This window comes from Cryptotermes secundus, unplaced genomic scaffold (genome assembly GCF_002891405.2).
Source record: "Cryptotermes secundus unplaced genomic scaffold, Csec_1.0 scaffold483, whole genome shotgun sequence".
In the NCBI taxonomy this organism is placed as follows: domain Eukaryota; kingdom Metazoa; phylum Arthropoda; class Insecta; order Blattodea; family Kalotermitidae; genus Cryptotermes; species Cryptotermes secundus.
In genome coordinates, this window is record NW_019744115.1 from 206,189 (window position 1) to 232,937 (window position 26,749).

General features: G+C 41.7%; 2 protein-coding genes across 2 annotated transcripts in view; one reads left to right on the forward strand and one right to left on the reverse strand.

The window, feature by feature from the left end:
- Positions 1-21,664, reverse strand: part of LOC111874481 (serine proteinase stubble) — a 96,594-nt gene extending 74,930 nt beyond the window's left edge. Inside the window, exon 1 of the mRNA XM_033755465.1 lies at positions 21,033-21,664. The gene's annotated coding sequence lies outside the window, so the exon portion shown is untranslated. The remainder of the gene's footprint in view (positions 1-21,032) is intronic.
- Positions 1-26,749, forward strand: part of LOC111874479 — a 208,695-nt gene that overhangs the window by 112,134 nt on the left and 69,812 nt on the right. The gene's annotated exons all lie outside the window — the stretch shown is intronic.

Consider the following 26,749-nt stretch of genomic DNA (forward strand, 5'->3'; position numbering starts at 1 on the left):
TAGAGACTGGTAGAATATCATAGGGGGACGCACAATGGACCAACACTTGGTCTAAGTGCATGGGGAAACACACCCTCTCCAATACAATACAATACAATACAACTTCATATTGACAGGTCAGAAATATGACAATATGCAATCATCAAAAACCTGGCAAGCAAACAGCCGATTGGGCTGAACAAAATGTAACTGACACTGCTATACTGTAGATTGTAAGCCGTGGTTCTATGTATAGAAATTGATCTTAATTTGAATGAGCCTTATGAAATGATTGAGATATAATAAATTCTCCCCTACTATTAAACTAAATTTAGGCGGTACGCGGTAGCATAGTTGGTTGAGGCACTATGCTACAAGCCGGAAGATCGCGGGTTCGAGTTCCGATGAGGTCATTGGATTTTTCACTTTACCTAATCCTTCCAGCCACATAATGGCCCGGGGGTCGACTCATCCTGTAACAGAAGTGAGTACCAGGGATCTTCCTGGAGGGTAAAAGGCGGCCGGTGCGTACGGCTGACAACCTTACTGCCATCTGTGAGCCGACTGTCTAGAGAAAATGTAGGAGCCTTGACGTCTCACAACCCTATGGGCCTTCACGGCCTGTTACAGAAATAGCTTTACTTTTTTCATTAAACAGAATTTAGAACCCACCAGAGGTATGCTTCTATATTCTTAATTTCGGCTGCTCAAAATATATTTTGATTTAAAGGAGATAACTTACTGATAACGAGATGTCTGATATAGAAGTATGGGAAATTTATTATTGTACTTAATATTTTCTACTTTATTCCGAATTTATGAGGAGATTCGCTTCTTAGCAAGTACGGTTTCCATGAACTGGAATGTAAGAAGATTATCCATAGAGAACTGCTTTCGAAACCATGTTTATTAATTCAAGAATCATGAAAGCAAACAACTAAAAGCAATCGAGTGATTATTCTGGCCATTAATTACACTTATTCAACACTTGAGCTCTTATAGTTTCAAATAAACGTTGAATAGGAAAGTACATGAAAGGACGCGGTCTTATCCTTGCAACGTACTCTCTCAGAATTTGCCTGCGAGGAGTGAGAAAGCCCGTGAGAAATCTTAGTCAGAACAAGGGACCTCCGAGCCAAGAGTCGCAATCAGAACTTGCAGAATACCCAACAGGAGTACTGACCACTGCATTGCGACCTGCGTCGGTTGGAATACGCGTATTCTCGGACTGTCCAAGCATTGACTGACTAGGGCTAATCTCTCTGCGACTAACTCCAGTGATCTCTATCTGAATTTTACCCTGTATCCAAGCACGAGTTCATGATGCATGGAGGTAAAGCCTGCGGTGTTTATTCGATGCGAAGCTGCGTTACCACCAGAGCTGCTCTGAACACGACATTAAAGAGAACAATCCCAGATCCTGACATAAACCCTGATCTCCAGTCCCTACTTAGTTACTTTACAGCGGAATTCACGTCTCAGGCCATAAAGATCTTTCAAATCAATTTGTTATTGAGCTGCTTAAGAAGTTTATATTTTTATGCAAACTTAATGTTCACCACCATGTTTACAACATCCCACCACTGGATGACGTCTGGTGCCACTTCATTTCAGCCTGTATAATCTCAGTTTTAATATTGCCCCTTTGTCTGCGCACAGGTATCCCAAGTTGCGTCTGTCCTCCAGACTTTTCGACTAAAATGTTGTATTTATGTCTCGTACGCCCTACATGCCCCGTACATCTCTCTTTGTTTTATTTAAGCACTTAACAGTGTTAGGTGAAAGTACAAATATGGGCGTGTGCAATCACAGACAACTTTAAAACTGGGATAGCTCATTCTTGTCGCTCGGGGAAGTATATTTATGACACACGTGCATGCTGTATCTGTTGTCTTGAGTAAGTGGAAGTTTTGAGATGTGTTGCCAACCCCTCATTCAGTGAGTTCTAAGATATATCTGAGGCCGTGCCATAGCTCAGGCTACTCTCCGATTTTCCATCACGGTGGCTTGGGTTCGAGCTCGGGTGAGGTCATGTGCGATTTCTGGTGGACAAAATGGCACTTGGGCAGGTTTTCTCCAAGTATTTCGGTTTCCCCTGCCAATTCGCATTCCACCGATTGCTACACAATCATTATCGTGTATATCCGGGATTGGTACAATACGCCAGTAGTGGCCGCGGTATCAAGTGGACTCAGTCTCACCCTATAAGAAAAAAAGACATATCTGAAGTATTCATAGATTCATACATAGTTCTGAATCGGAAAGGGTGGTCTAATCTGTAGTTGCTAATGAGAACTGTAAAGTTACGAAGCTCCTCTTGCGCGTTCTTTTTACTTTATGCTTCTGGTTTGCATCAAAATATATTAATATCAGCTTTTGTTAAACGCCGAGAAAGAGTTTCGCCTGGTTTCCTGAGTACTCGGGTTTCGTACAATTGAACGATGTTCCACTTTATAAGTGGATCAGTGGATCTACTGACGACGGGCGCTGACAGGTTCTTCATCACAACCCTACACGTCTCTTCGTGATAAGTAGGCCGCCGATTGATTAAAGCAGAGACAAATATCTAGACAGAGTGTCACTTCTTGCTATAACGAGGGTGTAAATGTATACTTCAGTGAGTCTTTTTTTTTTCATTGGCACTACAGCCTCAGTGGGCCTAGGCCTACGTCCATGAACTTCTCCGTTCACTTCGGTTTTTCTAGATCATACACATTCGGTAGGACTCCTTGGGCGGGTGATCAGCTCGTCGCAAGGCCTCTACCTGTACACAAACTAAACATCCATGCCCTGAGTGGGATTCGAACCCACGATCCCGATTTCCAAGCGAGCGAAGACAGTGCATGCCTTAGACCGCTCGGCTACCGTGACCGGCTCAATGAGTCTTTACGATTTCATATTCATCAGTAGCCTTCTTGTGCACTTGTTGCAGATAGCACGCACTCCTAAACAGACCTTATATTATTTCAAAGTGAACTGCACTGGAAGGTAAAAGGTAAAATATCCCTGTAGCATGCCGTGGAGGCCCATAGGGTTGTGAGACGTCGATGCTCCCACATTTTCTAGACACTCGGCTCACAAATAATGGTAAGGTTATCAGCCTTACGCGTCGGCCGCCCTTTACCNNNCGGGAATATTCCTGGCACTCATTTCTGTTAGAGGCTGAGTCGACCCCAGGGCCATAGTGCAGCTGGAATGATTAGGTCAATTGAAGAAATCGACCTCATCGGGATTCAAACCCTGGACCTTCTGGCTTGTAGCATAGTACCTCAACCAACTACGCTACCGCGTGCCCTGTAGATAATAGATTTCACATTAACAAAGTATTTTATGTTATAGTTTATGTAATATAACCACATCGAAATTACTATCTTTTTAAAGTACGGTCTTCTTGGTTGTAACGCCGTACAGTCAGGACAAGCTCGCTGCTTCCGTCTACAAGTTCGAAGATGAAGCCATGCAGTAAGCCAGGAGAATCAGATGGTAAACTTCGGGCTGTGTCCGAACTACACGGTGTTGTAACCCAGACGACTGTACTCGTCACGATTACGGCCATGAGAACCTCAAATCTAACCTTTATTTTTGTATAAAGAAATCCTTATCCAAACAGTGTCCCAAACAGAGCTGCAGAAATAGCTACGGAATTGGTCGCCGGGCGAGTTTATAGTCTGAACTTTTGCCGAAAATATATTTTCACTGCTGATGGCGTATAATTCAATTGCTTGAATCAATACAGGACTCACATATGGCAACTGTAACCAGAGGTGGGTATTGTTCATTTCAAGAATTTCTCCAATTATATTCGGCTGTGCAGTAAGAGTTATGGGGTTGACCACCAAGCTGCTGTACATTGTAGAGATCGAATTTCTTTTATTGACATCTTGAATATTCAGTGAAATAATGATTTATTATATATATAAATGAAACAATGGAGGCGCTGTCTGTTGAAACTATAGCTTGAGAAGGGATTTTTTTAATCCGAAGTCTTGGTACACAGTTGGAAGATGAAGGTCGGTACAGTGCTTTAAGATGAAAACTGTACAGTACGTATACAATGGCTGGCAAGGATTTCACCAGTCTGTTGCATTTGATGTTCAAAATAATGGCTGCTGCCTATTAAGTGTATAAGAAGGGACTGTAACCTGTACATGGCGGAAAAAAGGAATGCACGATGATAATGTTGAAATAATAGCTGTTAATGAAATTTATAAAATATCTGTAAGTATTTATTTAATCTAAATCAGATCACTTGACCATTAAATGTTGTAGTTGGTCTTATTACGGCTGAAGGAAATGCGATGCTTTGTTGCCAGTTAAAGACAAAGTGAGGTTAAGTATGTTTAACGTTGTTGGCTCTTCATTAGCAAGCATTGCCGAAACTTTTCATCTTAGTATCAGTGTAGCTATCTTTTCCAAACTTCGTTCAAGTTTTCATTCTCATCTGGTGAGACTGAGTCCTCTTGGTGCTGCGGCATCTGTTTGGCACTACCGTACCAGCCCAAAATGATAGATGATGATGACTGTGGAGCAATCCGTGGAATGAGAATTGACAGGAAAAACCAAAGTACTGGGAGAAACCCTGCCCCAGTGCCACTTCGTTCACCACAAATCCCAAATGACCTGGCCGAGGCTCGAACCCAGGCCGCCGCGGTGGAAATCCGGCAACTTAACTGCCTGAGCTATGGCACGGCCCATTTTCAGGTTAGTAAAGCTGGGAATTATTGACGAATTTTTGTTAACAATTTCCCATTGAAGTTTTATTGAGCTGTGTAGGAGTACCCCAAATATGAGTAGTACACGTAGATCTTAACGTGCACAGTATTTCATATTACGCGGGCCTACATATTTTATATAACTCACAGTGATTGATTCTTGAGAAAACTGATAACATCGCTCAGAGCTACATGCAAAGTAGGCTTATATTCGACAAACGCGAACCAGAATTGAATTCGTCCATTAACGTTTAGTGGAGATTCCCTATAGAAAATTTATTATGGAAGCGAAGAGTGTGAAGCTTGACATGTATACCCCTACGCAGCCTCCTGCATAAGCCCTTACGGAGATTTTTGTGCATCTGTGTCAAGTATTGCTTAAGTGAATCTGTGTTGAGTCTCCCTGGTTAATTACTGATGGGCTAACAATTACAGATGGTATAAACCGCCTTAGACTCCAATATCATCACCACCACCAACATAAACTCAGTGCTTAATCCCAGAGGTGTATTTCTAAGTATGGCTCTATAGCCGTTGTGGACCTTGGCCGCTTTTTCAGTTTCTTAATCTATACACAGTCGGTAGAACTCCTTGGAGGGGGGATCAGCCCGTTGCAAGGCCGCTACTTACACACAGGGCAACAGAAACAGCGTAAACGCACACAGACATCCATACTTTGATTTGGATTCGAACCCACGAGCCCAGTGTTCGAGCGGGCGAAAACTGTTTATGCCTTAGACCGCGCGGCCACTGTGATCGGCAGAGGTGTATTTCGATGTCACTAAAGTCCTCCTTCGGCAAATTACCTCACGATTGATCTGGCAATATTTCTTTCTCTTCGTGGACCATTATTCCAAAAGGATTGGAATACGATTTTCTTCAGGCCATTTAACGTATTCCCACGATGCATTTCTATAATCTGAAATTCCACTTTAATATTGTCACGTGTACGGGATTCCGTGACTGATAACGGGTTCTGGATTGGAAGATTGGATTAACACCTTATACAATCAACTAGGACATACAAGCAATACAGCACTATCGCTGATTTACACAATTTACAGTTCACCGTTACACACGCAGTAGGATTCTCAGTCTTTCTAGTCGCATCCTGATAACAGAATTAAAACAGTCTCTCTGTAACTAAATCTTCTAATCACACATAAGTCTTCACAGGCCGACTTCTAATTCTTCTTCAGCTACTAACTTCCCACGGCTATTTCCTACCGGCAACTCCATTGTATCCTTCAATTCCCATTCTCGTGCTCTCTATTGTACTCCTTGTACTCCTGTACAATTCTCTACTCCTACAGCTCCTTGTACTCTTCTATACTCCTACATCTGCTAGCTTCGGAATTCGACTCTCTTATATTTCCTCTGCGCGGACCACGCGCAGAAAACACAACCCCTCTATTGTCTTAGAGGCGTTACCACGCAGTTGCCTAGCAAACAGACTCGGCCAGGATCTATAGAAAACCTTTCATTTTTGTCCCGTATTCTTAGCCGGTGTTTGTACGTTGCCTAGCACTGGACGTGGCGCTGACCACATGGAAAACACTTCTTCCAATACCTTTTCCATTGTTGCGTGCACGTATTCCGGGCGTTGCCAATAAATGGGTCGACATGCCACGATATTATTAATTTATATATTCTTTCTAATATATTCATTCTTCCATTGATCTCGTGATGTAATTCATACTGCTCGTCGCAGAAAATTCACCACCGCAGCTTAAATAATCCTTATTCTCTTAAGTATGTTCCCACACGTCCACACTTCTGATCCGAATGAAGGAGTAAGTCATCTCATTGAATTGACGTCTTCTTTGAGTAATCTTAAATGTTCTATTTTTCAAGATTCCTATAATAATAATTAGTATCCGAAAGTTATTTTTAGTTTACTCTTCTTTCTTCATTGTTGAAGCTTCCTTATACCTAACGCAACAAGGCTCCCCAGAGTGTGTGTAATTTGTACCATTCAACACGGTGTGACAAGTATACAGTGGTTTTGGAAGACGTTGAATTTCTCAAACCCCATATAAGCCATGATATGAATAACATGAATTAGCTCACGTCCCTTTGAAGAAGCTCAGTATGGAAATAGCTGACTAGGGGAAAAGTGACAAAACAGCTGTGCAAATTTCTGCTTATGGTTTCGTGGAATCATTCGGAATGGCACGTGATACGTCTGGCCCATTTAAACCCCACTCACAGTGGACCGGCTGCTTGCCACTCGGGGGAGGGGCCTATGCACTGGAATTACCACATTTTCTCACTAAAAAAGCCACTGACCTTGCCTTCTCGACAAAAAACCTTTATGTAAATCAAAATCTACACTTCCCTAAAGACTTAAAAATATACTCCGTATGGAGTGTACCCACTTTTTGCTTCAAGCCAAATATCAGTCATGTATTTTGAAGCCACAATTAAATTCACTTATTTAATATTACATCAAATTCACAGAATTTTGTATAGAAACATCTCTTGGAAGGAGAGTACTGGACAGACAGAGAAGGAGATGGAGATTGTGACAATGCGAAATGGTCTAAACTGACTCAGGATAGGCTTATAGGCCCAAAGGGCACTGGTATGAGCGGTGTACCGAAATTTTGGATCCAGTTTCAATAGGTTTCATTTGGTATAATGTGGAGAGATTGTGTGATTTTGATGAGAAATCGTGACTGGAAGGGGAAACAGTAGGCACAAATTATATTTGCGGCCTCTGATGTAGACAAGAATATGTATAATGTGTATAGGTGAATAAAATGAGCAACACACATCATATGTGAATCGAATGACTAAACAAACAGAACTGTGAAATGCCCTATAAAACTTCTTCACTATGACATTGGCTAAATAAACGAAGATGTAAATATGTCAAAGTACTACCAGTTGAGACGCTGATGATCATTCAGCTACTCAGTAATTTCTGCATTTTCTATGGAACTTGAATATTCATTACCACATTCACAAGAAGAGCTTATCATTTGTCCCTGTCCTGCTGCAGATCAATCCATTCCACAACTTCTAACCCCACTGCTTTAAAATCAATTTTAAAATTGCCATTCTATCCACGTCTAGGTCTTCAAAGTAGTCTGTCCCCTTCAGTTTTCCTACCAAATGTAATAGGTAAAGGTAAAATTGTGCCTGTGCTCAACGAATTTAAGCGCTGCGCCATGAAGACCTGTGGGGAAGTAGATGTATAGATCCACATTTTCAGCTTCACGCCCCTGCCGCTTTACCGGCAAGGAAAGAGCCCCTGCTACCCATTGGATGGGAGTTTGGGTGGACCCCAGAACCGGTCTAGACGATTTGGAGAGGAGAAAATTCTTGACCCTATCGGAAATTGAACTACGACCTCTCAGTCGTCCAGCCCGTAGTCAGTCGCTATACCGACTACGCTACCGCAGCTCCTACTACCAAATGTAATAAATTACTAAAATAATAAATAATTGTATACATAAATAAATGTATTATTCCCTCGGATAAGGCTCGAAATAAGTCTCTTGGCTGTTTACAGAACTCTGTGTTATAGAATCACATAGACAAGTGAACAAACAAATATATCAATAAATAAATGTATCCACTGATCGAGAAACACCATTTCATATGAGATTAGAAAATACTCATATAAAAAGTTCAAATGATTCACGGATTGTACGCTCGACGGGCCTATTGAATAAATTTCTTAACACATAATTTAATTTATTACTAAACCTATGTGCTGAGCAAGATAGATTCTGTTCCATAAAATCAGTAAGTTGTATAAATAAGTAAATGGATAAGCAAAACAATCATATGGGTGCAGCTAAAGAATTTTAACAAGGCTCATCACTTGCTCTGTCAGTATAGCACCTTTGACCCCTCTTCGTCTAAAAGCCGCAAGTAGGAAAACAAGTGAGTGACACACTCTCACGCGGCTGACTCCACACCTAGCTTCTTTATGGTCCGTAAAGCAAACAGCGTTACTGCCGTTAGAGGGAGCAAGAACATGAAGATGCGTACTCACGGTGTTCCACCATCCTCGAATCGAATATTAATTGATCAAAACTACTCGTACTCTCATGTTTCGTAGGAAAATTGGCGGGAGCGGTAACATTGAGGTAGAGCGATTAGCCTTCTTGCTTCGTGGCGAAAAGTCCCGGGACTTTTGGTTCTAAGACCAAATATACTGACTGAGGTTGTTTTTAGTTTTCCTCTGCTCGTTTAGGTTAATGCTTAGATAATAGGCCCTCGTCACTTCCTTTCATATTCTGAAGAATTCGTGTCACAACTCATCCAACCATCGATGGTGCATAATATATATAGTCGAAGAAGCGTCATCAAATAATTTTGAATTGTTGGAGAGGAGTTGTCCAGCAAATTACATTTTGGTTTGTACCGATTTCTACTTCACATGAATCTCAGAGAGCAATTTACATTTTTCTTCTGAAAGAACTCTTCATCACAACGAAGCTTGTACATGCCATAAAATATAGATTCATTCATCTGTAATCTGTCAGACGACAGGTCCACAATCTCTTCCAAAACAGTTCCTCCACTTAATGCGATCTCAAGCTTTCTCCTTCAATTAAAATATCCTCTTCTGTCCCCAAGGTCATCCAACATCTTCCGTCTTCTGGGCACTTCTATCCGCCCCTCCAGTTTGTTTTGTCTCCAAAGGCATACATGGTATCTCTGTTTTTGGATATCCAATAAAATCTACCACTTTTATTTGAAACATTTTTTCATGTGGTAAATGTTTAACGAAATGCACGGAAATATAATTTCTAACGCTGTGCAGTGTGAACAAATTAGTATCTTTAGTTAGTGAACATTAATGCTGATGTGGTAAGCCTATGTAGAATATCACAGAACACATTCAAAAATCGAGGGTATATTTTCCGATCTTGCTGTGTAAAGGTTCCCGATTTGAATTCCATCGTAAACCTGTCTGGCTGCTCTCCCTGAAGGCAGAGTACACACCGCAACACATTCAACTGAAGGTGTGCAATAAATTTCATTTATTAACAGAGCTACAACTTGTCACTGGATTTGTAAGCAGAATGCATAACGAAATGTGTGGCTGATCACAAAACCGGAAATGCTCATGTGCTCATTACTTCCGCCATCTCTCAGTAAGCAAGAAGGTATTGAAACTGTAGCAGATGACTTTCAGATTCAAGTTGGCGATTCCGATGACGTCACACTGCCGTGCTCGGAATATGAACTGGTCAGCGTTTCTGGTTATAGGTATTCTATCGTTTCCTTCTCCTTTCTAGTCATCATTCTCCATCCTTCGTCTTACTCATCTCCTCTTATTGTCGTATTTTCCTTTTCCTGTCAGTGTGCATGTAGTTTAATTCAATCTCCTGATTGTTGACTTGAAATATGTAGAATCTTTCTAGCATATACAATGCGCAGTATTCTCGATAACTGTAAATCTAGCGCTGGATCAAACACTAGGCAGTGTCCATTGATCTATTCTAGGATAGCTGTGAACCATGAAATCTGGGTACTGACCACCCACCTTTTGACGCCGCGTTAAGAATAGAATGTACAGTGGAATAATAAAAGACTGGCGTTCCCGTGCAGAAAAAGCTGCGCTGACTGACTGCTAAATTCCTGCTGACCCTCGCCAGCAAATTCCCAAGTACCACGGGACTCACGTTCATATTATACTGTCTGATAGCTCTGGGAGCCCTCAGATCTCAAAAGTTCGGAAATTAGTTTTGTTGTTCGTGGTTACTTAAATTAACCATGACTTTTGGGGGGGGGGGATAATCATTTCCTTCGTTCTCCGGGATTTATTTTCATTCTATTTTCTGTCCAATTATTATTTTCTTCATTCTCCCTTCTTCCGTCTCCTTCAAGTTAAAACAGCTTCCTAGCCTCCAATCTCCCATACCCATCATCCATTCTGTGCCCGCATTTCCTTGCCATCCCATTTACATGTTCAACGTACCGCCATTCCTCTCTCTTACCTACCGGTGGCACAGACAATGTGCATTTTCCCCAATATCATAGCAACAACGAAACATAATTTGGATTTTCTCTTGCATCATGACGTCAGCAGGTGATAGTGTGGCTTCTCCTTCGTATCGTTCCATCGATCCCACTGTTGTCACGATCCTAATGTATTACTTGCAATGGAAGTAGTGGGGAAATAAGTTAGCTTGGACTCGAACCCATGCATGTAGCAGGAGAATTAATATCCATGACGAACACTTTTCTCTTTACCAGTTTTTTTTTTCGGCAGGGTGGGGCAGACGGATAGAAGATCACGGCGTCTGGTGCACCATCAGCTGCGAGACGCCTACATATTTTGCCGACGAATCAATATGCCTATTGATCGATAACGTTGGAATGAAGTAGTTACAATTCACAGATCACAGGAGGTGCTCTACGCGTGGATAATCCTCGCACCGGCGGAAGAAGTTCTGACCTATCCTTTGATGATGTTCTGCAGGAATATTTACGATTTCCTTGCGATTGTTTTTAATTCTTCTGTTCAGATGTTACTGTTGTAAACTCTGTCGTTTAAACAACCCCAGAAGAAAAAGTCGGAAGGATTAAGATCAGGTTTCGCAATTAACTGTTTCGTTAAAGGACGTAAGCCCGACAATCATTTTTTCGCTTAAAGCACAGCAGGTACCAGCTTTCATTGGATGGAGCGGGACTCCGTGGGTTAGATGTGGATTCTGTGAACTCCAGTATTTGGTATATTTATGTATCCCTGCAAGTGAAACTACGCTTCTTCAGGAAAAAATGTCAATCACTGATCGATCTCAGTTTCGATGACAGACTTCAGAAACAAACTGCCAAAATTAACCCTGCTAGCTGGATCGCGTGGCTGCAAGGAGTGGATTACTGTTGTTTTATAGACTCTAAACTTCAGCAGTTGTGTTGCCGTTCTTGCACCAGACTTTGACACTTCAGTCTCTTGAGCTAGACGTTTCAGTGATTTTCTACGTGTACGTTCAAATCTGGCTCCTATCATTAACTTCCCCTCACTAAGCACTCGGCACCTATGTTTTCTTTTCTTGTTTGTTAACAGTCCCGTTGATCTAAGTTTATTCACCACATTATGAATTGTTTGTGTGCTGGGAAATCTTTCATCGCGAAATTTACGTCTAACTTTTCACCGACATTTTCTAGCAGATCCGTATTTTACGTATGTGTCATAGAGAAACACAAGTTGCTCTGAAAGTATAACGCACCATGACGGAACACACTGCTCACTAATTGTAACTGAGAACAAATGGGTAATAGAGCTGATAACTGCTGCCCACTGCGGATAAATCATAAACAAATTCCCGCGCATAACTACTACTGCTCGCCGTGAAACATAATGCCATCAAGCGGTCCAGAAAGTTAATAACTTTTCTTAATTTCAAACGTTATCGGCCATCAGGCGCACTGATTAATCGGCAAAATTTTTGCACCTCGCAGCCAGCCGTGCACCAGTCACTGTGAAGCGCAGAGCCGTGAACCGGTCAACGGAAGTAAGAATCTCTCTTGAGTTATTTTCGTTTGTTCATGTGACATATGTATATATGCAAGCCTGTTAAACTGACAAAGACAGGATGCAACTTAAGAAAATGGAATACCCAGGCTGAATTTACGTACTATGAGAGTAGGAAGCTCAGTAGTAAAATAGAAATATATAGTAATGGATCGCGTGTCACACTCCACTGTTCTCGGTTCACTTGGAAATACTAGAATCAGGGGTTCAACCCACGAAAACAAACCACGGCCTTCGTGATTTGCCACAATTGCCCTATTAAATGTCATTTGTATAAGTACAGAAGTGCATAAAATGAGCACATAATGTGAAAATCTTATCTGTCCCTCCGTCCTCATGTTTTGTCGCCGAAAGTATTCAGTTTGTTTCCATAGAATGTGTTATGGTGTGCCTATGCTAAAATTCAAGTTAATTTATCTTCAGTCTCTATCGGTAGAGTAAACACACGTTTTGCATGAAGCAGAAATCAAATTACATTAGTTTTCTCAAGAATGACTTATCGTATAAAATACTGATACATCGTACATTTACGTAAGATAATATTTATATCTAATTTAGTTCACAACTTTCATTGAAGAATTTTTAGATTCGGTAAACAAGTAGAGATCCTGAAATCAGTACCAATCATTTACGTAGTCCATAATCTCTTCACGTTTTAAATAAGCTATTCGCCAGCTAATTAATTTGATTTCCAGCTTTAGAGAAGGAGTTTCCGTCAGGACGGAAAATAGATTTGTAATAACAATAAACAACCATCAAGGTCAGAGATGTATGAAAGTAGAATTAAGTTGTCCCTGTGCTTAACTGATTAAGAAACGCTATGCCATGAAAGCGTATGGAGGATTGGAAGTATAGATCCATATTTTTTTGACCTCGGCACTGCTTGGAGGTGAGTGGTAAGCTTCACGCCCATTGGACCGGAGCCTGTCTGGACGACGTGGAGAAAGGAAAAATTTTAACTCTACCGGGATTCGAACTCCAGCTCCTTGGTTGCCCAGCCAGTAGCCAACCGTTATGCCAACTACGCGATCCCGGCTCCTTATGTTCGAAAACGGGCAACTATAAATATTCGCTGACGCTAACCTGTTAGTAACTACTGGACATTGGATTACACCATACAAATTAGCCACTGGAGCCTAAACAGACTTTCTTCATCGTAATTTCTGTTATAGCCTCTACAGAACATCATGACTAATGTAAGGAGATGGCAGCGCCATAGTTCCAGCGGTTAGTCGCTGGCTTTCCACCGCGGCGGCCCGGGTTCGATCCCGGGTCTGGTCAAGTGGGATTTGTGGTGGACTCAGTGGCGCTGGAGCGGGTTTTCTTCGAGTACTTCGGTTTCCCCTGCCAATCTTCATTCCACCAAATTCTCCATCATCATAATCACCACGGGGCAGGCTACAATAAGCCAATCAGTGGCCGCCATGCCGAGTGGACTCTGTTTGACTCCACTCCCCACTAAGCGAATTTAAAAAAAAAAAAAAAAGATGTAAGGAGATATCCAAAATAGCATAGAACGCATTCGGAAAGTACGTAGGTTACACCTTTTCACTCTTCTTTAAAATAGGTCATAGCTTTTCATCACCCACATAAGCTCAGTTGGAGAAGTAAGCAACAATATTGCGGAATGTGGGAGGAGAAATTCCCCTGATAGGTCAATGCCAAGTCTGCTTACCATACGGGCTGAGGGTTCGGGCAACTGGGTTAATTTATCAGCGCACTTCCATCTGAGGTCGACAATATCACATTTCTTTAATTACTCGACTTTTATGTCTATTTTGCTACTATGACGTTTCATAGCAAATCGACCAAATGTACTGCAGGATGGGTAAGAGAATAAATGTGGAACAATTTGAATGTGCCATCTTTTGGGATGTGACGCCGTGTAGATCTTGTGGAACAGAGATTTCGGAAGAACGTATCGCCTACATCTTCATGGTAGAAAAATCAGCGATAGAGGAACCAGGAACCAGGTTCCTCGCTCTCCGATTTTTCTACCCTGAAGATGGAGACGATACACTCTTCCGAAACGTCGCCTTCAGTCTGTAATCGCCTGCTGACGCTGGTTTCTAGCTCGCGGATTTTCTACCCTGAAGATGGAGGCAATAGTTTCCTCCGAAACGTCGGTTCACACAAGATCTACACCGCGCCACATCCCAAAAAACAGAATTTTTCATCAAATCTTACACAGTCTGAATATTAGTGTCTTCCGAGATTTGTAATCTTGTAGATGTTTTTCGACGTTTCGGAGGAATGTGTTTCCTGCATCTTCAAGTTAACCACACTACATTGCGTCACATCCCAGAAGACAGTAATGTTCAACCCCCCCCCACGTGAGACCCTCAAATCTAACGCTGTTGGCATTCTTGAGTCTTCGTGCCCAAACGACAAAGTGTCTGCCAAATGTCGCCTGTAGAACTGTCAACCTGCAAGTTGGGGACTATGGAGAATTAATGAAGTTCTTGAGTTCTTAGACGTTATCCATTGTCGTGTTTTAAGAACGACGTTTCGGAGACAGAGCCCACTATCCGGAACGTTCTTAAACAAACAAAAGAAGCAGGGCGATGGATAATGCCCCAAAACTCAGTAATTGTACAATAGTTGATGTTTACGTTTTTAACCAGAAATTGATCCATCTACCCTCCATCACATTACAGCCATATATGCCAAGCCTTTTATCCTCTATTGTGCAGTATAATTTCATCTGTTGTTTAAGTCTTCCTTGAGAAGTGAGTTCGTGCTCCGAAAGGAGCATTTGTAACAATTACGTGGGAAGTTTACGCTAATGGTTACAGCACAGTGTTCTTGTAAGTAATATTTTCAGGTCATGCCATGTATTTTGCATGTCCCTCCCGCCTTATCAACTCTGATTTAACAGCCTTCATAAAATTAAGAAGCAGTACAAATTGTGAAGCTTCTGCTCGCAGTAGATTTCGTATAGCCTGTACTAATAAGGAAACGTAATGTAAGTTAAACTATAGGACCTATCGACAGTTCTTAATACAGGGTGTTTCACGACTTTAGGGCATAACTGCAGGAGGTGATTTCCTAGGTCTTTGTAATCAAAAAATTTCATATAAACATGCGTCCGATTTTGAACGGTTACAGAGTTATGACCGTTTTAAACTCAGAAGAGAAGGTAACATTTACTGACCATAAACGAAACAAAATAATAAACCAGCATAATACATGATACATTTAAAGTATGAATGTAAAGTTAACTTCGTGAAATTACCTATAATTTGAATTTATTGGTGCTTGAAGCTGATTTTCGAAAATGCCACCGCCGGCCGCAACACAGGCTGCCGCTCGGTTTTGAACCGCGCCGGACATACCAGCCCACCACGCCTTAGATACCTCTCAAGTGTCGAGATAACGAGAGCGGTCTGTCTGTAGCTGGCTAAAAATAGCGACCTGCCAGATGACAGACGCGGTTCACACGAGGGCGTGTACGGGAATGAAAAAACGGTCATAACTCCGTAACCGTCCAAAATCGGACACATGTCTATATGAACTTTTTTGATCACAAAGACCTAGGAAATTACCTCTTGCAGTTATGCCCTTAAGTCGTGAAACACCCTGTATATTTAAAAACTATTCAGTACAATCCTGTGTTGCATATATGAAATGTAAGATAAGTATGACCACATTTTAGCTTCTCAAAATTTAAATTCGCAGTTCATTCGGTAGAGAGAGACATTAAGCGTAAGGGAGCACGACACGATAGTACGTGTATTCAGTTTCAGACTCTAAAAAATAATCTGCCCAAACTTCCATAAAGGTGAAACGTAATGCAATATTTCAAACAAGACTTATAGCAATGTTCATTATAGATCATCAAACAGTTTACAATTTCTCTAGCTACAATTGTCATGAATTTTTTTGCCAACGAAATTAGATTTACAAAAATATACATTTCGAAACCCTACCACCACACGAAATTTCTTCAATTTCTGTGTCCCTCGTCTCATGTGTTTGAATAGTTACCATGTCGGTAATAATGGTGGGAGGAAATGAACAAGCATGAAAGAGAATTAGCTTCCAGTGTATGACTTTTTTTTTCCCCCTTGGCACTACAGCCCCAGTGGGCCTAGGCCTACCTCCATGAACTTCTCCGTTCACTTCGGTTTTTCTAGATCTTACACGTTCGGTAGGACTCCTTGGGCGGGTGATCAGCTCGTCGCAAGGCCTCTACCTGTAGACAAACACAGAAAAACGCACACAAACATCCATGCCCTGAGTGGGATTCGAACCCACGATCTCGGCTTCCGAGCGAGCGAAGACAGTGCATCCCTTAGACCGCTCGGCTACCGTGACCGGCGTTGTATGACGTTTAGGCTCTTAAATATTAGAAAGCTTGCTGATTGATTCAGTACTTTATAGAAGCAACGCCCATCATTAATTCGGGGCAGGGATTGGCTATCCTGACCGAGGTATTTCGTGGTTTTTCTAACCCCCTCCAGGCAAATGACAGGATATTGTCCCCGACTGGGACACAACGCTTCCCTCAATATGTTTTATAATTTATGATTCACTAATAATCATGTACACCAAGAGAAAACCATGGTGGTGCTACAGGTTTTGACAAAATGACCGGTGAGAAAGCTGAGGATCACTGCCTTATAGGACATATACGTAGGACATGTCTGACTGAAGTAGGGAATTTTTACGGAATTCGGTTGAAAGCCACGCCACTGAATATTATCCGGATGATATACTGTCAGGAATTCAAATATTTTCTGTGCGATTTTGAATTACTTATTATTCTTGATGCTCATTTGTCGTTCATGCAAATCTGTAGTTGTAAAGTTATTCGCACTGCAGATTAGATACACTAGAACAGATGTATAAATCTATGCTCCTTGTGCTAAATTAAAAACAAACACGTCGAAAATATTTTAAATAAAAATTGTATATGAGCGATTTATTTGCGTCACGTTTGGGAAAGTTGGACGAATTCTGCTTAGCGGGTAATTGTACACAGTTTTCTTAAGAAGTACAGCAGATAAAGATTTCTTAATAAGGGCACCGCTTAGTGGCCTACAGCAGAAACGAAAACTTTATAAACTTGCCCCATACTAGTTTAGTATTTGAGAAGCAGAGTGAAATAATACGTTTCATCCGTTTGTTGTAGCATTTTTCTGTGGTAAATACAGTTTATTATCTATATGGATGGTCAGTTCGAGAAGTAGAAATGGCCCATAGAAGAGCGGAGTCTACAGTTTTGCTCCGCATGAAAACCGACTTTGTAAGTACTGCTCGCCGTTGGTTTACAAGACCATTTAATCCAGACCAAGGGTAGGTATTAGCTGAGCACAGTTTGAGGCTTGAAAATTTATTTTTGTTCTTATACATACAAGTATATTGAATTGCCGCATCGCGTGTAGTATAGCGGAAGGCAGTAACATGAGGCAAAATTTTAATTCGGCAGCGAAACTGGTTGGCAAAAACTGGTTGGTCCAGTTTCTTAGAAAGAATCATACGTTCTGTCCGAGGGACTGCGAAGGCACCAATAAGAACAGAACCAGGCTATTTCTACCTACCAAATACCCTGCTCATTTTAGGGCCCAGAGGAAAAAAGCTATTAGGAGCTGAAATGTCTTGGGAACGTTTAAAGAATAACACGGCGATGGGAATCATGTGCCTTTAGTGTTAATATATCGCTAAAATCCATCAACGCTGCGTAAGATGACCCGTTTGGATCGCTTAATTCTTGCTATAAAAAGGATGGATTAGTGAAGAATTGTTCTTCTAATAGTTCCTTCATTTCAGAGAATTTGCTTAACCTTCTAACGATGAGCTTGGGCATTTTTAGTACTGACCAACCACGCCAGCCACAGTGCTCTTCACTTATGTTATTATTGCAGAGACAATTGCATAATTATGCTATTACTCCTCTTCACACTTGACGTTAACTGCATCCTCTGGGCCCAAATTTCTATGGGACTCCTAAGATAGCATTTAATAGACAATGCGACGTGCTATGTAAAAGGCCATGGACGCGGAAAAATATTTGTAATTTTGAACCGGCTGAACCGTTTAATAGAGCCTGTCTCAAAACAGCTCACTCATGTCACTCATGGAGCTGAGCCTTTCTGGAGAAGCCGCAAATTATGCCACTACTCAAGAACTTCCCAGCATTTTATGGAGCCCAAAGGTTCATTACCGTGTTCACAAGAGCCCTCCGCTGGTCCCTATGCAACCAGATTCGAAGCTCTTTGTGATATTTTATAACAAGCTTATTTTTTGCGGTGTGGAGTTAAGCCCCACGCCCAACCCCCTAGCTGGAGGACCATCCCGTGTCGGCTGTCCGCGACTGCTTATTCAATACATTTGCATCTACCCTCCATATCTCGAGGCCGTGTCCTCAATCCGCAACCTGAGGACGCGCCATGCCGTGATGACAAGGGACCCACCTAGCATGAGTTCCAAAACAGCTACAATGGAGAAAGCCATCTCAGATTCCAAAGCCGCAGATATTTGGTCTTTCAGTTTATATGATTTAATCGAACGTGTTCTCGAACCTCTCAGCAAATCAGTGACGTAGTTTGTACAAAATGAAGAACGGAGAAACGTCAGCAGGAGAAGTCCTAACTTCAAGAGAAGAGCTTCATGATAAGCCTAACTACTAGAAGCGCCGCCACCAGCGGCGTCTAGGGCTGATATTTCACCTAGTCCAGAACATCTACATGCAACCAATCCTCTAGAGCAGCACTCCGACTTTCTGCTTGTAGCAACAATAAAGCAATCGTGAAGATTCTCAATGACGACAGAAGTGAAGAGAAAAGGGAGAGATTATGTAGAAGAGAAAGTTAATGTCACTGTCCTACAGACATTGATGAAAATACAGTTTATGATGCTGACGTTTCAAATAGCTGAGGATCCTTCATTGACAAAGGACATATCCGTAATCTGTGGAGAATTCGGAAGAAATCCCGAGTTTTGTTGCCTGTGCATAATGTGCTTATTATGGGCACATTCGGAGTGCAAGGGTTCCGATTCTCCTAAGGGTTATATTTGTGATTTTTACAAAGAAGGAAACATAGTAGTGGGCCGTGATGTGCATTTATATTGCACGGTGTACCATGAGATATCGAATGTTTGTTCTCAGCAGTCCTCCCTTACTTCAGAATAAAATTTCATTCTTGTTGCTGGAATTATTCAGTTCCAGTTCAGTAGCTCGACTGTATGCACTTGTTCGGTATTGATTTTTCTATGTGTTAATTTGCATTTGATAAGTGGCTCGTGAAATAATATTAATTTCTTTGCCGTACACAGAATTACATCTCAACGTGCGTATTATTGCCACAATAATTGAGTAATTCTGCTCAAACATTTGCTTCAATAATTTGCTTTTTATCTTAGACGTTTTCAATACATGACAATATAAGTATTTGAATATGATACGGGAGCAAATGAAGAATGCTCACTTAAGTTTAAAACACTGTCACTCTTATGTATAACTGAAAAAATCAACCCTTCATGAAGTGTGCAGAATTCGGCCATCTTCCCCCAAGAAATCTACTGATTTTCTGAGCTATGATCCGTTTATGAGAAGAACTTGAGTTTAAGCGTCTTGTGAGGGAGAGATTGTAATCTACATGTATTCAACGGAGAGCATTCGGTTAGACACCCCAGTGCAAGATTGAGCCAAAGATGGAAAGTGCTCGTAGTCAAGCATAATCATGTATATTGTAGAAAGAAGGCGTGCGACCCCTGGCGGACGTGTTAGTTTCGAATGTGCATTGTCATAAGAATTTCCAGTAGCTTCACAGCGGAGACGTTTCCCAGGAAACCAAAGCAGTGTTCGTGTCCTTCATGCAACTAGCGTTGGAGCCGTCCGTCCTCATTCTGTGACCACTGTGAACTGCGTATTACACTGTCCGCCTGGTTACATTGATTTGTTTTTGTTGCTGAAGACTGCAAACTCTTCGGAGGCAAGAGTAAAGTGACGTTGGCAATATACCTGCGTTCATTACATCTCAGTTGGCATCCCCACAAACGGTTGACTGAGTTTCCTTTATTCAGTGATACATTTATAGCCTCATAGATTATGCAGTTTTGAATGACGGGATGATTCGTATTCGAAAGGAAGTAGTTTAGCCGGACGACGAGTAATTGCAGGCATTATCGCAGCATTTGCTGAGGGAACTGAGGAATACTAAGAAATCTTTGTTACAATAGTCGGTCTTTGGGGCAGTATTCAAACTCAAGAACACCTAAATACTAAAGACCAAGCACAATGATGTTTAGTCCTATAAATGGATATTTATTAAATGTTATAGTGAGAATTGAGGAGCCGGGGTAGTGTAGTCGGTATAGCGGCTGGCAGCGGGCTGGATGAATAAGGGGTCGGAGTTTGAATCCCGGTAGGGTCAAGAATTTTCTTTTCTGTAGATCGTTCAGACCGGCTTTGGTGTTCACCCAACATCCTATCCAATGCGTACCGGGTGCTCTTTCCCCAGGGTTAAAGCGGCCGGGGTGTACAGCTGACCACTCACCTCCAGCTAGTGCCGAGGTCAAGAAAACGTGGAACTATATCCACGCCCCCATACGCCTTCATGGCATAGTGCTTAATTCGTTGAACACAGGGACAACTGGCAAGTTATGCCAGATATTGGGCTATACTATGATCTGAAAATCTGTATCATCAGACTCATTTCTTAACATGCCGAATATCTGATTAAATACGAGGACAAATAATTTCTCATAGCATATCGTATAATACATATCTGCAGCGCGGTTCGCTTTACAGCAAAACATTTGTCTGTACAATAAATTAACATGAAAATCATTCAAATAACGCATTTGAAAAATGTGTATATTTCATTGTAATATACCTTTACTCTCTTGATCATTTTCATCAAACACGTTTCCCTCGCTGTGTTCTTCTGAGACTCAGCACCTGCTGACTGGAACACTGATGCCAGGTGCTACTTGGGAAACAGATTATGATGAAACGGTAACTCGCTCAGCAGCAGCAGCAGCCCAGGAGCATTTAGAGTACATCTAGCAACTTTGATGTGAAGGATGTTTACTTCAGCAAGGTTGGTGTAGTTCACAGCATGATGTACACAGGCACTTCGCTTAATGTCCAATTGTGTTTCGTAGTATTTTCAAAATAACGCGATATACGAATGAAAGCGTTATATCTCCTATACTATTAATTAATCTCATTAGAGAGAGCTTCTTCCTGAAATATTTTCTTCTTGTACACAATATGTACCGTACATTTAACAGTTCATGCTACGCACGAGATATCGTTCTTCGAAACACTGAGCTTCTTATCCCGATTTGTTCGTTTTTTGTAAAAACCGAGAACAGAATCATGTTCAGCCATCTCTCAACAGTTAGAATCGTGACTTTCCAACAACAGAAATTTCACATTATCCAGAATGCAGACCTGTGCCTAAAATGAAATTCTTTAATTAAAATCGGACTGTAAGCGTTAAACTGTCGTCTATATAAACAATTTATTTTGGTCGTAATATTAAATGATCCTTAATGGGAACAACGTAAAATATTTTAATATTTTTTAATATTTAATATTTCTGTTACTTTGGTAAGGACTCTGAAAACAAAATTCTAATAATATTCACTTCTCCATACCCGTATCTGGTCAAACAGTCATTCACTGACGCAAAACGCATTACAGACGTCACTGTTTTATTTTAATGTCAAGTCCAGAGCGTTTTTCATGCGATTTCCGAAAAATCAAAGTATTTCTTTACTGGTTTTGAGAGGGAAGGAATAGTAGATCCTGTTTCAAGTTGCCTGTTGTTGACGTTATTGGCTGTTAATTATAGTACATTTTACCGGTTCTTGTTAACATTTTGAGGTAGGGCTGTCACTAACAACGCGAACACGTCCAGAAACATGTTTAAGTTAAACTTAAAACTAAAATTTCCATAACCAGCATTCGATTTGTGTCAGAAGCGCAAGATCAATGTAAATAAGACACGAATTTCTGACGAAACGCACTGCATTTACTCTTATTCACACAACTTTTGAATAGGATCCTAGATGCAACAACACGTTCCTACGCGATACCGATCCTGTGACAATGTGAAAGTACTTTGTTAAGCAACAGCCGTTACAAACACACATCACTAAAAGTGTCATTTTTACAACAGTGTTCACACGTGTTGCTGTGCAACATCACTACACAGTCAGTACTGAACAGCAGCTACTACTGGAACAGTGTGAAAGCACGTTGCTAAGCAACAACCATTATAACCATGTGAACACGCGTTGCAGAGTACCTCGAATCGCCGGGAGGGTGCTGGTCACGCCGCGTAAGCCATGGTTCCTCCACGTAGCACTGCTCTCGCTGCGTCCGTCTGCTGCCCTCACCTGAGCCGTACTAACGGGAACAAATCCTGTCACTACTAGTTCCGTTACACTACACTGCCACCGCACGCTCCCTCCCCCCTCGTTACAGTTCCTACGCTTGATACGGCGTCGTTATAAAACCCGAAACAACCCAAATATTGTATTTCATAGCCCTCGAAAACAAGTGTCTCCTTCACCCACACTCCGGCCAGACGCAATAGAACAACAAAATGAACTGATGAAGTTATACTAATTGGGGACGCACTGATAATCCAGTTTCACTAATCTAGATCCTGTCAAAACACGCACCGCTGATGGGCATGTTTAGTGTACGTGTATTTGCCCGAATATTATGTGCACTGTCTTTTTATCTAAATACACACCGAGAAATGTACGCACACTGCGCTGCTACCTGTTGAATTCTAGGAGACAACGGTATACGCACACATTCTCTTTGAGTTAAGCATTCTAACAATATTAACTGGATAGTAATTATTATGAAGCGTATTTAGTCCACACAGCTGCTTTCGTGCTTAGGCTACTGGCTGTACAAACTGGTTCGATTCTTGATAGGTTCAGTTATTTTTCTCTTCGCAAGCTCGTCTAAAGGCGCGTCCACATTATCCGTGCTCGTGCTCGCGCTCGTGCTCGTGCTCGTCGGGAGACTCGTCTGGCTTTTACTTGTGCTCGTAAATTTTCGTCCACACTACTTCAGTTGCTCGCCAGGCTTCGGCACGTGAGGATCCGTATATTTACGTGTAGTGTGTATAGGCTGTAGTCGTATTTTAATTTATTGGCTATAGTTTTTAAATTAAAAATTTTAAATTTGCTTGTCTCGTAACTTGTCATATCGTCCACGTTACTCGCGAGCATAACGAGTCACACGAGCACGAGTAATGTGGACGCGCCTTAAGAAACCTCCTATCCAATGGGAAAGTAGGACTCTTTCCCCAGTGATAAAGCAGATGGCAAGTAAAGCCCACCAACCACGACCTTTACTGCCGAATTTTATAATGTGTGGAACTACATCTTCATTCCCCATGCATCTTCTTGGCGGGATGATTAATTAAGCACGGGGACAACTTTGCCTCTTTCTTATATGGCACGATGGACCAAAGCTGTTGAAGACCTCCCGTTATTTGTGTTTCGGAATTTGATATATAGACTGTTAAGAATGCCATCTTCTGGGATATGGCGCCATGTAGATCTTATGTGAACCAACGTTCGGAGGAACGTATCGCCTCCATCTTCAAAGCAGAAGAATCCGCGAACGAGGAACCAACGTGAGCAAATGGTTGCAGCCTGCACATCCCAGAAGACTGCAGTCTTCATAGTCACCGCCATGAGAACCTCAAATCTTACATGATATATAATTATTAGATATGATGCCTTGGACGGGATATTGGGTCATCGCAAGCCCTGCGACTTTTTCATACCAATGCATACATTAACTGGAAGCAATATGAAGCATCCAGTCCACCTCTTATTACTGTCGAGCAATACTGCTCTGCGGGTCAGCCTGTTTTACAGCCCATGTGAAAAGTTACTCGAAGATGACCTTGGATTGCTGGACTTAGTTACAATTTCACTTTTAGTTTTGAGAGTAGAACTAAGGCTATTATCTGGCGCTGCAACCATGTAATGAGCTTACTGTTTTCTCTTCTTCGCACACCACCCTCTTGTAATCTGAAACTTTGGTTTTTTTTTTAATTCGCTTAGTGGGGGGGTGGAGTCCAACTGGGTTCCCTCGGCACTGCGGCCACTGATTGGCCTATCGTAGCCTGCCCCGGATTATTATGATTATGGAGAATTTGGTGGAATGAAGATTGGCAGGGTAAACCGAAGTACTCGGAGAAAACCTCCCCAGCGCCACTTTGTCCACCACAAATCCCACTTGCCCAGACCCTGGATTGAACCCGAGCCGCCGCGGTGGGAAGCCAGCGACTAACCGCTTGAGCTATGGCGCATAAGCATGCTTACAGCGGATATGGAGATTCAAATGTTCTTTACTTCTGCAATACATGTGATAATGAGTAGTCAGCTTCACGCTTGGGCCTCTTTACCGCAAACACTTCTCGTATAGGAGGCTGACGGATTTCAAAATTTGATCATGGACACGGTGACGAGGAGAGAATCTCTTTTCCTTACTGACTAGCTATCGTGATTCTGAGTCGAAACTTTCAAGATAACATATGATTTCTACAGCTGAAAATCTGAAAATATTTAACTACTAGTGACAACGAAGAAATTTAACTCAGAGCTATTTCTTTCATACTTTCATCTCTCTTTCCTTGAAACCTTCTAAGCATTCATATATTCCTTAATTTCTCCGTTAAAGGAAAGAATAAAGCTACATCTGTAGCCTTCAGAATGCTCAGTTTCGAAAACAGAACTGCCACACGCATAAGTATACCAAAACTATTACGGAGGGACAATGACATAACATACAAATATAGCCAGATAACACGCGACAAGTATAACCCGTCTTCTAGAGAAATATAGGGTTATAAAGAACGTATAACTGTTGAAATATGACGGGAATATTTTCTTTCACTGATCTCAGACATAAAATAAAACCCGACAAGATGGGCCAGTGCTTCCGAGTAAGATATTTCGTGCGTAGCATGAAAAGGGTTAAAATCCTTCGGAACTCGCATTTTCTGCTCTGTTGCGGTGAGCATGTGCAGTTCCGGAAGGCCTCTTAATTAAACTATATACGTTCAGTCTTCCGTCATGTTCTTTCTGCTTATCCGATTATCGGTCAGCTCACTAATTAATGGGGGCGGACACAGTTCACAGTATGGCGCCTATTTGGTTCAAGTGTAGAGGTTATAAAGCGAATGACAGGATGAGTCTGGTCGTGGTCTTGGCCTAGTTAGGTTACTAACGCGGCACCCGCCTGAACATAATTACGGCGAGGTGTGTCCTGCTCCGCATAGGACATCCCGGCATACCGCTTTAGCTTTGATGTTCATTCATCGCTGTTACAAAGCCAATCACTCTACCGGCATCACACTGCACAGTCAGAAGCTATTTTCTCTTACATGCTATTAAATAATTCTCGATATCAAATATGGTTTCAAGCATGAGCTGCTGATTTTTTTTTCCTTGGCACTACAGCCCCATTGGGCCTAGGCCTACTTGCATGAACTCCGTTCACGTCGGTTTTTCTAGACAAGTGGACAAAGTGGCGCTGTGGCAGGTTTTCTCCGAGTACTTCGGTTTCCCCTGCCAATCTTCATTCCACCAATTGCTCCACAATCACCCTCACGTATCATCTGGGGCTGGTACAATAGGCCAGAAGTGGTCGCAGTACAAGGGACTTAGTCCCACCCCACTAGCATACATTAAAATACCAAGTTCGGTAAAACTGTAATTCCTCAAAATAAGGTTCCTTGGCGACGAGTGTAGCGATACTAAAATCCTCAGAAATATTCACTCTTGCAGTAAAATCAGTTATCGCTACTCTGCGGTGTATTAAACGGGGCATTGTCTGTGTTTCTTATTTAATTTCTCGCGAGTTTGCTGTCCTATACGCGCATTGAAATCCCAAGGACGTGTCTTCTGCGGTTCTTGCGATGTAAGTTAATAATTTATTCCCAGATGCTCAGTTATTTATAAGGCGTTTGTATTTTCGTCATTCATCTGCTTCTGTGTTTAATTTTTTTTTTTTCGTGGGGTTCCGTCAGAATGAGTCCATTTGATACCCCGGCCCCCACCCCCGGATGATGATAGATTAATGTAGGACAGTAAACTAACCCCCCTTCCATTTGGTCCACCACCATCTTACACGGTCTGGCCTGACATCGAAGCCAGGCAACTACGGTGTAAAGCTGACGACTAACTACCTGAACTGTGGAACGATCTTTCATTGGGCTACTTTATTCATCTAGAACGTATAGCTGTAGGATTTTTCATTTACTTACTCCAGTTCTCCAGACACGACCAAAGTCGGCTGTCGACGAACTGAATGAGGTACTTAGTTGGAACTACGCCAAGGAAGCGATTTACCTTCCGTCATGCTGATTAATATTATCTGTGTGATGCACTTATATAAAATTAACTTTAAAATGTTAAAATAAATGATTCAATTAATTTGATTTGTTTCATTCTAATCCATCACACTAATATTATGAAGAAGTTAAATAGTTCCGTTCAGTGTGACTGGTTATGATTGAAATAAGAAAACATCACCAGTCACACTGAACGGAGCTATTTAACTTTT